The sequence below is a fragment of the Amblyraja radiata genome, unplaced genomic scaffold (genome assembly GCF_010909765.2).
Source record: "Amblyraja radiata isolate CabotCenter1 unplaced genomic scaffold, sAmbRad1.1.pri S104, whole genome shotgun sequence".
Classification (NCBI taxonomy): domain Eukaryota; kingdom Metazoa; phylum Chordata; class Chondrichthyes; order Rajiformes; family Rajidae; genus Amblyraja; species Amblyraja radiata.
In genome coordinates, this window is record NW_022630095.1 from 118386 (window position 1) to 131621 (window position 13236).

Genomic DNA, 13236 nt, shown 5'->3' on the forward strand with positions numbered 1-13236 from the left:
TCTCTCCGCCTAGCGAAGCTGGTCCTCACACTCAAAAAAAATCACATTTGACCCTCCCCACTTCCTCCAAGTCCAAGGCTGCATGTCCTGCGGCAAGTGATAGATATGAATCTAGCAGATTAAGGCACTGGGGAGCTGGTTAATGTACGAATGGTTTATTTCATTGGGCGAGGAAGTGTAATAGGTGGCGCTAGGTTTCACTTGGGGGCATTTGGTCAGACCGCTGTATTTCTAGCGGCAAGTGATGGATTGTAATCTGGCAGATGACAACGGGCAATTGATTGAGTCACTGAAGGTCCATCTTTCTACGTCACACATTGTGGATTATTCATCAATGAGCGCCTTGGAACTTTAGGTGTTTGTTTCCTGTGGCAACCAAGGCCATTGTTCTCACTGACCAGTCAGCGCTCGTTTGGCCAGCGCTAACGTTCTATCCCCGGGGGCCGTATAAATACCGGAGCGGCGCAGTATTGTGTCACTGTCTCTGGCAACACGCGAGCGGAGCAACATGGTGAGCGCGCGGGAGAATGCCCGTGAGACGCGCATGTTGCACCCGGGCGAGGGTTCCACGGGGAGGGGGGGGGGGGGGGGGAGGCGATTCGTGGACTGGTGTTCGAGACTGAACACGGGCAGGGGAGAGCGCAGTGATCGTAGTGGCTGAATGGATACGCTGAGCGGGAATGAGGCGACGGTGGGAGGGAAGGGCGCAGGGTACTCGCGGGGCGGGAATTTGCCAGGGATTCGAGGGTTGAAAAAGGCGAATGCAGCGTGGTGTGTGCGCGAATTGTAGAGGTGGGTAGAATTGAGACGGTGTTCGCATAGGGCGTGGGTCTGTTCGCGATCAATGCGCTTTGAGCCAGTCTAAGTGGAGTCCATCTCACCGCCTGTTTCCCCTCGCCAACAGCGCGAGTGTATTTCAATCCACATCGGCCAGGCTGGCGTCCAGATTGGCAACGCTTGCTGGTAGTTGTATTGCCTGGAGCACGGGATCCAGCCGGATGGACAGATGCCCACCGACTCGACCACCATCGGAGGCGGCGACGATTCGTTCAACACTTTCTTCAGCGAGACGGGGGCGGGCAAGCACGTACCAAGGGCCGTGTTCATCGACCTGGAGCCCACGGGTTGATCGGTAAGGTGGGGGGGGGGGGGGGGGGGGGGGGGGGGGGGGTGGGGGGGTGGGAGGGGGGGGGGGGGTGTCCGGTGGATGTAGGGCGTTGTCTTAAACCTCTCCCGTGCGGGGATGGAGGAGTGTGTGCCGATGGTGAATTCACGCTTCTGTGCTCCCCTCCCCCTGCAGACCAGGTGCGGACCGGCACCTACCGCCAGCTCTTCCACCCCGAGCAGCTCATCACCGGCAAGGAGGACGCGGCCAATAACTACGCCCGGGGCCACTGCTCAATCGGCAAGGAGATCGTGGACCTGGTCCTGGATCGCATCCGGAAGCTGGTAGGTTGCTCAGCGAATGCAAATTATTGTACAACGCTCCGCGTGCTTGCAGCGACAATGTATCCGGTTAAACCGGTTCTTTCCAGAGTACTGCGGCCAAGATGCAACCGGATTCCCATTGCTACCTCTCCCTTCATCACTGAGATACCCACCGCACTATCTTTCTCTGCGCCGGCTATAGAGACCAACGTGACCCTATCGCGTCGCCCCTTCTCTATCAACAATTGATGCTTTGCCCCTTCTCCGCCCTCAGGCCGATCTCTGCACCGGACTCCAGGGGTTCCTCATCTTCCATAGTTTCGGCGGCGGCACCGCTTCGGACTTCACCTCCCTCCTCATGGAGTGACTCTCCGTCGACTACGGCAAGAAATCCAAGCTGGAGGTTTCCGTCTACCCGGCGCCGCAGATCTCTACCGCCGTGGTCGAGCCCTACAATGCGGTGCTGGTCACCCACTGCACCCTGGAGCACTCCGACTGCGCCTTCATGGTGCACAACGAGGCCATTTACGACTTGTGCCGGCGGAACCTGGACATCGAGCGCCCCACGTACACCAACCTCAACCGCCTGTTGGCGCAGATCGTGTCGTCCATCACCGCCTCGCTGCGCTTCGACGGGGCCCTCAACGTGGACCTGACTGAGTTCCAGACCAACCTGGTCCCCTACCCGCGCATCCACTTCCCACTCGTAACCTACGCTCCCATTATTTCGGCCGAGAAGGTTTACCACGAGGAACTGTCCGTTCCACAACTGACCAACGCATGCTTCGAGCCGGCCAACCAGATGGTGAAGTGTGATCCTCGCCAGGGCAAGTAATAATAATAATAAATTTTATTTAATGGGCGCCTTTCATACAAAATCTCAAGGACACCTTACATAGTAATCGGAATAAAAACATATAATCGGAGTAAAACAAGTAATTAAAGACATCACAATGACACAAATTAAAAACAGAATTCAATCCAAAAACAGAAAATCAAAAACACAGTGTGAAGAGAGAGCAGCGGCAACCAAATCGTGCCAGCGTCCACTCTCTCTTCACGGCAGCCATCTTGGACACAGACCTACAAGACTACAGTACATGTCGTGCTGCATGTTGTACCGCGGGGACGTGGTGCCCAAGGACGTCAACGCCTCCATCGCCACCATCAAGACCAAGCGCTCCATCCAGTTCGTGGACTGGTGCCCGTCCGGGTTCAAGGTGAGTGTGACCAATTCGCGTGTTTCATAGAAACATCGAAACATAGACAATAGGTGCAGGAGGATGCCATCGTGACCATGGCTAATCGTCCCCTATCAATCACCCGTGCCTGCCTTCTCCCCATATCCCTTGACTCCACTAGCCCCTAGAGCTCTATCAAACTCTCTCTTAAATCCATCCAGTGACTTGGCCTGCATGCCCTCTGTGGCAGGGAATTCCATAAATTCACAACTATCTGGGTGAAAAAGATTTTTCTCACCTCAGTCTTAAATGACCTCCCCTTTAATCTAAGTCTGTGTGGCCCCTGGTTCTGGACTCGCCCAACATTGCGAAAAAAAATCCTGCATCTAGCTTGTCCAGTCCTTTTATAATTTTATAAGTTTCCATAAGTTCTCCCCTCATCCTTCTAAACTCCAGTGAATACAAGCCTAGTCTTTTCAATCTTTCCTCATATGATAGTCCCGCCAAACCAGGGATCAATCTCGTGAACCTACGCTGCACTGCCTCAATCACAAGGATGTCCTTCCTCAAATTAGGAGACCAAAACTGTACACAATACTCCAGATGTGGGCTCACCAGAGCCCTGTATAACAGCAGAAGAACCTCTTTACCCCTGTACTGAAATCCTCTTGTTTTGAAGGCCAACAATCCATTAGCTTCCTTCACTGCATCTGAATGCATTCTGGAAGTTAGGTACATATAGGAAATTCCAAAACATATGGATTTTATAGGTTTTGGAGATTAAGGCCAGCCGCAGGCAAATGAGACGAGCCCAACATGTCAACTCTTGGGGCATTGACAAGGTGGTTCGAAGGGCATGTTTCCCAGCTGCACAGCCCCATACCTTCATGGCTCTAACACGCATATCGGAACTTGCGGCGTTGATGGCTATCCAGAGAATACTTACAGCCGGAGATTTATTTTAGGGAATCGCAAGGTTCTACTAAACGATGTTTGGTAAATTTTTGGGCGCATATTAAAGTGATAATGGAACATGGTTTTTTTTTGCAAGTAGATTTGATTATAATATATTTTTCTTCCGGCCATAGGTGGGCATCAACTACCAGCCCCCGACGGTGGTGCCGGGGGGTGACCTGGCCAAGGTGCAACGCGCCCTCTGCATGCTGAGTAACACCACCGCCTCTCCATGGCCTGGACCCGCCTCAACCTCAAGTTTGACAAGATGTACGCCAAGCGGGCCTTTGTCCACTGATACGTGGGAGAGGGGCTGGAGGAAGGGGAGTTCCAGGACGCGCGGGAGGACATGGCGTCGCTGGAGAAGGACTACCAGGAGGTGGCCGTGGATTCCGCCGACCTGGAGAAACGGGGCGAAGAGGAAGAATAAGATGAATTAATTAGGAAGTTAAAAGTTTAAGGTTTATTTAATAGACTATATTGGAAGATATAACACTGATAATAATAAATTATTTCACGAACAATTGTTTTGTCGATATATTGCTGAAGTCGGGTGAATGGAAGGAGATCTAAAGTGTTTAGCAACCGGGAGACAAGGTAGGTTCACATGGACTGAGTGAATGTATTCAGTGAAACGTTCGCCCAGTCTACGTTTGGTCTCGCCGATATATTAGAGTCTACATCTTGAACGACGAATATGGTAGATGAGCTTGAAGTAGGGCCAAATAAATATCTACCAAACCAGAAGGGACTGTCGAGGTCCCTGGACCGAGTCGAGGGAAATATAAAAATATAAATATAGAAAATAGGTGCAGGAGGAGGCCATTCGGCCCTTATAGCCCGCACCGCCATTCACTATGATCATGGCTGATCATCCAACTCTGTATCCTGTACCTGCCTTCTCTCCATACCCCTTGATCCCTTTAGCCACAAAGGCCACATCTAACTCCCTCTTAAATATAGCCATAAACTGGCCTCAACTGCCTTCTGTGGCAGATAATTACACAGATTCACCACTCTCTGTGTGAAAAATGTTTTTCTCATCTCGGTCCTAAAAGATTTTCCCTTTATCCTTAAACTTAGATCCCATGTTCTGGACTTCCACAACATCGGGAACAATCTTCCTGCATCTAACCTGTCCAACCCCTTAAGAATTTCGTAAGTTTCTATAAGATCCCCCCTCAATCTTCTAAATTCTAGCGAGTACAAGCCGAGTCAATCCGGTTTCTCTTCATATGAAAGTCCTGACATCCCAGGAATCAGTCTGGTGAACCTTCTCTGTACTCCCTCTATGGCAAATATGTATTTCCTCAGATTAGGAGACCAAAACTGTACATAATACTCCAGATGTGGTCTCACCAAGACCATGTACAACTGCAGTTGAAACTCCCTGCTCCTATACTCAAATCCTTTTGCTATGAATGCTAACATACCATTCGGTTTCTTCACTGCCTGCTGCACCTACAATCGTTCTTTCAATGACTGGTGTACCATGACACCCAGGACTCGTTGCATCTCCCCTTTTCCTAATCGGGACAGGTGTAGTATCTCATGCGGATGTTGGGGAAGAACCAGAGGAGGCGATGAGTTAGGTCGGAAGGGATGGTTTAACCAGGGAGTTGCGGTCTCTGCGGAAAGTGGAAAAGGGTGCCGAAGGGAAGATGTGACTAGTGTTGGGTTGGCTAAAATGTCGGAGGATAACGTGTTATATGTGACGGCTGGTGGGGTGAAAGGTAAGAACTAGGGACAGTCTGCTCTCTGTTGCGACTAGGGGGAGGGGAAGCAAGAGTGGATCTGCGGGGGAACGAGGAGAAACGAGTGGGGGCCACATATATGATGGGAGAGGGGCACCCGGTTCCCTAAAGAATGATCGCATCTCGATTGTCCTGCTATGGAACACTTTAGCGTGGGGCGCAGATGCGACGGAGACGGAGGAAATTGGATTATTTGGAGAGGTTGGAGTATTTGCAGCAAGCAGTGTGGGAAGAGGTGTAGTGGAGATAGTTGTGGGAGTCGGTGCGTTGATAACAAACTGTGCGGGAGTAATTTGGAAGCAGCTGTTCTTGAATAGGTCCCCATCATAACTGTGGTAGTCGTTTACAGACCAGCTGATGGGAACTCATACCGGCGTTAAGAATGCAGACTATTGGCCTCCACTGCCTTCTGGGGCAGAGAATTCCACAAATTCACGACCCTCTGTGTCTTATTCTTAAACTGTGGACTCTGGTTCTTGACTCCCCCAACATCGGGAACACGTTTCCTGCGTCTAATCTTATATATTTCAATAAGACCCCCACTCGTCCTAAATCCCAGAGTACACAAGCTCAGCCGTTGCATTCGATCAACATATGACAGTCCCGCCAACGATAGCGGTTCAGGAGGTTAATACCAGGTTAATACCAATTATTGCTGCGCTCCCTCAATAGCAAGAATTTCCTTCCTCAAATTTGGAGAACAAAACTGCACACACTACGCCAGATGTGGTCTCACTAGGGCCCTGCACAACAGCAGAAGGACATGTTTGTTCCTCTACTCAGCTCCTCTTGTTATGAAGGCCAACATGCCATTCGCTTTCTTCACTGCCTGCCTATGTTAGACTTCCCAAAACGTAAAACCTTATATTTTTTTCTGCATTACATTCCATCAAACATTCCTCAGTCCACTTGACAAATTGATCAGGAACCTGCTGCAATTTTTCACAACCATCTTCACAGCCCGCCTAACCACCCATCTTTGTATCATCTGCAAACTTGCTAATCTTGCCCTGTTTCTTCTCATCCAAATTGTGGGTGTAGATGACAAACAGTAACAGGCCCAGCACCGAACCATGAGGCACACCATTAGTCATAGTCCTCCAGTTCGAGAAGCAACCTTCCAGCATCACCATCTGCTTCTTTCCAATAACGTGATTTTCTTTCCATTCGGTTATCTCCCCTTGGATCCCATGCGATCTGACGTTCCCGAGCAACTTACCATGATGAATCTTGTCGAATGCTTTACTGAAGTCCACATATACAACATCTACTGCACTGCCCTCATCGACTTTATTGGTCACTTCCTCAAAAAAAACAGATTTGTGAGACACGACCTGCCACCAATAAAACCATGCCGACTATCTCTAATCATCCCTTGTCCGTGTAAAACTGCAGTTGTACAGGGTGTTGGTGTGACCACACCTGGAGTATTGTGTACAGTTTGGTCTCCTAATCTGAGAAAATACATTCATGCCATAGAGGGAGTACACAGAATGTTCACCAGACTGTTTCCTGGGATGTCAGGACTTTTATATGAAGAAACATTGGATAGACTCGGCTTGTACTCGCTAGAATTTAGAAGATTGAGGGAGGGATCTTAGTGAAACTTACAAAATTCTTAAGGGTTTGGACAGGCTAGATGCAGGAAGATTGTTCCCGATGTTGGGGAAGTCCAGAACAAGAGGTCACATTTTAAGAATAAGGGGGAAATCTTTTTTCTTTAAAAAAAAATATATTTTTCTTCATTAAAAGTACAGTAAAGTACAATAGTACAAGCCAGATATCTTATTACATTTATTGTACCCCTTCATTTTTTAAGCTTTAAGGAAAGATATAAATAAAGAAAGTAGAGAAAGTGAGAGAAAGAAAGTTGTGTTCGTGTAAAAGAATGACCAATGAGAAAAAAAGGACCATTAGTTGGAGAAAATAATTAAGAAATAGACCCTAGAAAAGAAAGAAGGATAAAGGAAAAAAAAAGCTCTGTTATAAAAAGCGCGCAAAAGGGATATACCAACTTCATATTTTTCCTCCCCCCTTTCCAGATCCTGACACCGTTTCTTTTTTGAAGTACAGATGCACCTTATTCTTGTATTGTCGATAAATGCAGACCACGCCTTTTGCAAGTGATCTGATTTGCCTGCAAGGAGGAGCCTCATATCTTCCAGGTGTAATGTTTCAAACATATTTGCAATCCACATATTTTTTGTTGATATAGGAGCGTTCTTCCAGAATTTAAGTATAAGCTTTCCCCACCATTATTAGCCCATAATTAAATAGATTATTTTGAAACACATTTAGTTCAGGGCTACCTTCCATTGTTCCAAAGATAATCCATTGAGGTTTTGGTATCAGATTTATTTTGAATACTTTTGTGAAGATTTCAAAAATTGCAGTCCAACATTTTTGAATTTTTATGCAACAAACAATTAGTGCGCCATAGTCGCTCCTTGAGAACGGCATTTATCACAAATAGGTGAGACATTAGGAAAAAGTTTACTTATTTTGGTTTTTGAATAGTATAATATGTGTAAGATTTTGAATTGAATTAGAGTGTGTCTAACATTAATCGAACATTTATGCACATATTGTAAATGTTTATCCCACCTCTCTTTTGAAATTTTTATAGCTAGTTCTTGTTCCCAGTCTCTTCTAATACCGTCGGTTGATGGTATTTCTATATTTAAAATAATGTTATAGAAGTATGATATTAAGTTTACTGATTCGGCCTTTGTCTTCATTGATTCGTCCAGTAAACATGGTGGCATATTATAATAATCTTGTATATATTTGTTCAGGTAGTCAGGTATTTGAAGATATTTAAAGTAATGGTTATTTCTCAAATTATATTTTATTTGTAATTGTTGGAATGATAAAAAAATCAATTTTCGTACGAGTCTCCGAGCGTTTTAATTCCTATCCTGTCCCATTATCTAAATGATTGATCTATAATAGAGGGTTTAAACGACGGGTTATTAGCTATTGGAGATAACAGAGATAGATTTCTTAATTTTAGGTTATGTTTTATTTGTTTCCAGGTTCTAATTGTACTGTGTTTAATTGGACTTTTAATATAATCTGTGTTATTCAAGTTCATTGGTGAGAGGAGGATCGCTCCAATATTACAAGGGGAGCAGTCCTCGCTCTCCATTATAATCCAATTCACCTGCTGGGCAGAATTGTCCAGCAGTTGAATCATATTTTTGATATTTACTGCCCAATAATAGTACATAAAGTTAGGAAGAGCTAAACCATCCAATTCTTTAGATTTGCTCAAGTGAGTTATTTGTATTCTGTGGGAGTTATTGTCCCATATAAAATTTGTAATGTCTGAATCCAGTTTAAAAAAAAACATTTTTGGTAGAAATATAGCGATTGATTGAAATAGCTATAGAATTTGTAGTAGAAAGATCATTTTATAGCGTTGATTCGGCCTATTAAAGACATCGGAAGCGTTTTCCAGAATTTAAATAAAGTATTTAATTTCTTATGTAGGGGACTATAATTAGCGTTATGCATATCTTGATATTTTGTGATTTCGATTCCCAAATATTTAAATTTGTCTGTGGCTATTTTAAAAGGGAATTTTAAGAGATGTGTTGAGTCTTTCGGTTTTATCGACATAATTTCGCTTTTATTCCAATTTATTCTGTATCTTGAGAAAGATCCAAACTCCTCGATTAGGTTTAATATGTTTGATATACTACTTTGGGGTTTTGTGATGTACAGTAATACATCGTCTGCGTGTAAGGATATTTTATTATTTGAATATTTTGTATTTTAACCGTGGATAATCGGATGTGTTCTAATTCCTTCGGCTAAAGGTTCAACTACCAGAGCAAATAACAGCGGTGATAATGCGCATCTTTGCCTGTTGCCCCTTGAGAATTGGAATTTCGTAGATAATATGTTATTAATTAATATTGTAGCTGTATGCTTATTATATAATAATTTTATCCATGAAATTGAGTTCTCTCCCATTTGAAATTTTTGCAGTACTTTAACCATGTAGTCCCATTCCACTTGATCGAATGCATTTTCTGCATCTGATGAGATAATTGATAACTCTTGTTCTTCAATTTTATGTGAATGCATTATATCACACAGACGTCTCAAATTATTAGATGATTATCTCTTTGGTATAAACCCTGTTTGATCCGCATTTATTAATTTACTAATATACTTACTTAGCCTTCTAGCTAGTGTTTTCGCTAATCTTTTTTGATCTGTATTTAACAATGCAATAGCTCTGTACGGGTTCTTCTGTGTCTTTATCTTTTTTAAGTATTAATGTAATCGTTGATTCTGCCAATGTTCCAGGTAAGGTTTGTTCTTTAAAAGCATAAGTATACATCTTCTGTAAACGTGGTGTGATTATGTCGTAAAAACGTTTGTTTGGTGTTTATCCATTCTTTATTTAATTTATTGTGTCTCAATTGTTACCTTAATTGAAATTTGTGCTCCCAATTCGTCTTGTTCCTTCAACTAGTTTTGGATGATTACAATGGTCCAAGAATGCTGTGACTTTGTTATTGTCTGTTAACGTTTTGGATGTGTACAAATTCTGATAAAATTAAGCAAATCTTTTGTTGATATCATTAGGTAATGTTAATGATTCCCCTCTATCTGATTTAATCTTTAAGATATTGTGTTCCTTCTCCCGTTTTTTCAGTTGGCGGGCCAAAAGTTTGTGGGGTTTAGCCCCGAATTCAAAATGTACCTGTTTTGTAATTTGGAATAGTCACTGGACCCGAAGTGCTCCCCAACGCGTACCTCCGCCACCTGACCTGTCTCATTTCCTAACAGGGGGTCCAGCATTGACCCTTCTCTGGTAGGTACCTCTATGTATTGATGCAAAAACCTATCCTGCACACATTTTACAAACTCCAAACCATCCAGCCAATTTACCGAATGTGTTTCCCATTCTATGTGTGGAAAATTGAAATCTCCCACAATCACTACCTTGTGCTTACTACTAATATCTGCTATCTCATTACATATTTTCTCTTCCAATTCTCGCTCCCCATTTGGCGGTCTATTATAATAATAATAATAATACATTTTATTTTTAGGCGCCTTTCAGAAATCTCAAGGACACCTTACAGAGATTAACAGGAATAATAAAACATATAATCAGAATAAAATAAATAATAAAGACATCACAGAAACACAAATTAAAAACAGAATTCAGTCCAAAAACAAAAAATCAAAAACACAATGTGAAGAGAGAGCAGAGGCAGCTAAAGCGCGCCAGCGTCCACTCTCCCTTCCGACAGCCATCTTGGACAAAGACTAACAGGATTACTTACAGACAAAAAAAATCATCCCCCCACAATGGATACCACTGTGGGGGAAGGCACAAAGTCCAGTCCCCATCCCCAAGTTCACCCAAAGTCTGGCCTATTGAGGCCGCCGCAATTGCCTCTACGGAGGCCCGATGTTCCTGGCCGTTCTCACAGGGTGGTCTTGCCCCCGCGTCGGAAGAGTCCTCTCAGCGGCTGGGCCACCTGGAACGGCCGCTTCCTAGCTGGAGACCGCGGCTTCCTAAGCCGACAAGGCCGCGCCGGTTTGGAGCTCCCAGGCTCCCGATGTTGAAGTCGGCGCCGCCCGCTCCGCTCCGCAGACCCGCAGCCCGGAGGTGTTGATCTCAACGGTCACATCTCACCGGAGCTCCAGCACGTCGATCCAGCGCGGCGACCCAGGACAGGCATCGCCCGCTCCGCTCCGCGATAGCGCTCCAGCGCTGTGCCGCCACCGAAGCCGAGGTGCTGGGCGGTCCCCGCCAGGAAACGGCGCTCCAAGCCCGCTGGTAGGACACGAGGACGGGTCGACGGGCAGCCCGGAGCAAAAGCTGCCTCACCGACCAGGTATGGACCTAGAAGTAGAGTTGACCCCTTCCCCCCACATTAAAACATCAGTTTCTCCAACGGCCGAAACACAGGACTTACTCAAAACTTTTTTTAAAAGCGAATTAAACAGACGGCTGCTGATTAGCAGCCGTTCCCCAAGATGGCTCCCCCTCCTACTGTACACCTATTATACACCCCTATAAGTGTTGCTACACCTTTCCCACTTCTCAGTTCCACCCAAATAGCCTCGCTAGACGAGCCCTCTAATCTATCATGCCAAAGCACTGCTGTAATATCTTCCCTGACAAGCAATGCAACACCTCCACCTCTTGCCCCTCCAATTCTATCACACCTGAAGCAACGAAATTCTAGAATGTTTAGTTTCCAATCCCAGCCCTCCTGCAACCATGTTTCGCTGATCGCCACAACATCATACTTCCAGGTGTCAATCTGGGCTCTAAGCTCATCCACCTTTCTTACAATGCTCCTAGCATTAAAATATACACATTTAAGAAACCCACCGCCTCTTATTCTCTGTTTATTATCTTTTTCTTCTTTCTCCCCTACATTTTGGGTCCGAGTGCTTCCCTTCTCTGCCTCCTGCCTCCTGCCTCACACACTGTCTACTAGCTTTCTCTATTTGAGTCCCTCCCCCCCAACCGTTTTAGTTTAAAGTCTCCCAAGTTGCCTTTGCAAATCTCCTCGCCAGGATATTGGTCCCCCTCAGGTTCAAGTGCAACCCGTCCTTTCTGTACAGATCACACCTTCCCCAAAATAAGTCCCGATGATCCAGAAACTTGAAACCCTGCCCACTGCACCCGTCCTTCAGCCACGCATTTATCCTCCACCTCGCTCAATTTCTACTCTCACTTTCGCGTGGCACAGTAATCCCGAGATTGTTACTTTTTTGGTCCTTCTTAACTCTCCTCCCAACTCCCTAAATTATCCATTTAGGACCGGCGGAGGATGTTGTCTATGGCATAGAATCGGCCTTTACGGTCATCTCAATACCCCAGAAAGGACACACCAGAGGACATTAATACTCGAACGAGTGATCGCCGAAGATATTGTAGGATGTAATATGTGTTTCTCCGCCTTATTCTGGTTGTGCACATGTGTCAGATTATTGTATTCGTTTGTGGCTGAGCACATATATAGATGTCAATATGTCTGTATGCGAGAGGAATTCCTCTACATTTGTATAATTCTGCGCCTGACTACTTTGCCAAATCTGTGCAGAAAGCAATGATGTGCTGGGTATATCTTGTTCTTCACTACATTAAAAGGTACAAGGTACAAAGGTACAAATGACATTTATTATCACAAACACCAATTGGTGTAGTAAATTTTGATTTGTCATCGCAGTACATAAATACAGATAAGACACAACATCAAAGAATTTAACAGCAAACATAAAAATAACCTCCATAATGGTTCCCACTGTGGGGTAAGGCTGCAAAAGTCCAGTCCCGACCCATGTTCACTCATAGTCGGGCCTATTGAGGCCTCTGCAGCAGCCCGATGCTTCAGGCCCACTCGCCGAACGATGGAGTTCTGGTGTCGGGTGAACACTCTATTGAGCATCTCCTTTGGACACATGCGAACATTTGAGTATCTTAGTGAGGAGTACAATGTGCTGCAGTAAAGTTGTTGGTTATATTTCGCGCTGCCAAAGGTGGGAGTGTTGACCTGATGCTTTGACTACTTGTTTTTACCGGGTTTCCAGAATTCCCCTGAATTCCCCTGAATTCCCCCTGCACACGCGGATTGCTGCCAATATTAGCCATTACACATTTCTCTCAATGTAAAAACGATTGGTGAAATATCGGGGAATTGTTATGAATGTTGGGAGTAGAGAAGATTAGGGGTCGTATTTGAAAGGAAATGGGTGCTTGTCCATGGGCGTCGCAGTGGACCCGAACTTTGCAAATACGGTTTCCTTGCGAGTTTCTTACCCGTCACTCCACGTTCAACAGAAGCATCCACGTCACCGCTACTCCTTCGCGGGACGGAGCAGTTCCTGTCACACCGACTGTTCTAAATATCCCATCACATCTCCGTCACAACAATTCG

General features: G+C 45.3%; 1 pseudogene; it reads left to right on the forward strand.

Moving 5' to 3' along the window:
* The first annotated feature begins 991 nt into the window (after positions 1-991).
* On the forward strand, positions 992-3993 carry LOC116969108 (annotated as a pseudogene).
* The last annotated feature ends 9243 nt before the right edge of the window (positions 3994-13236 follow it).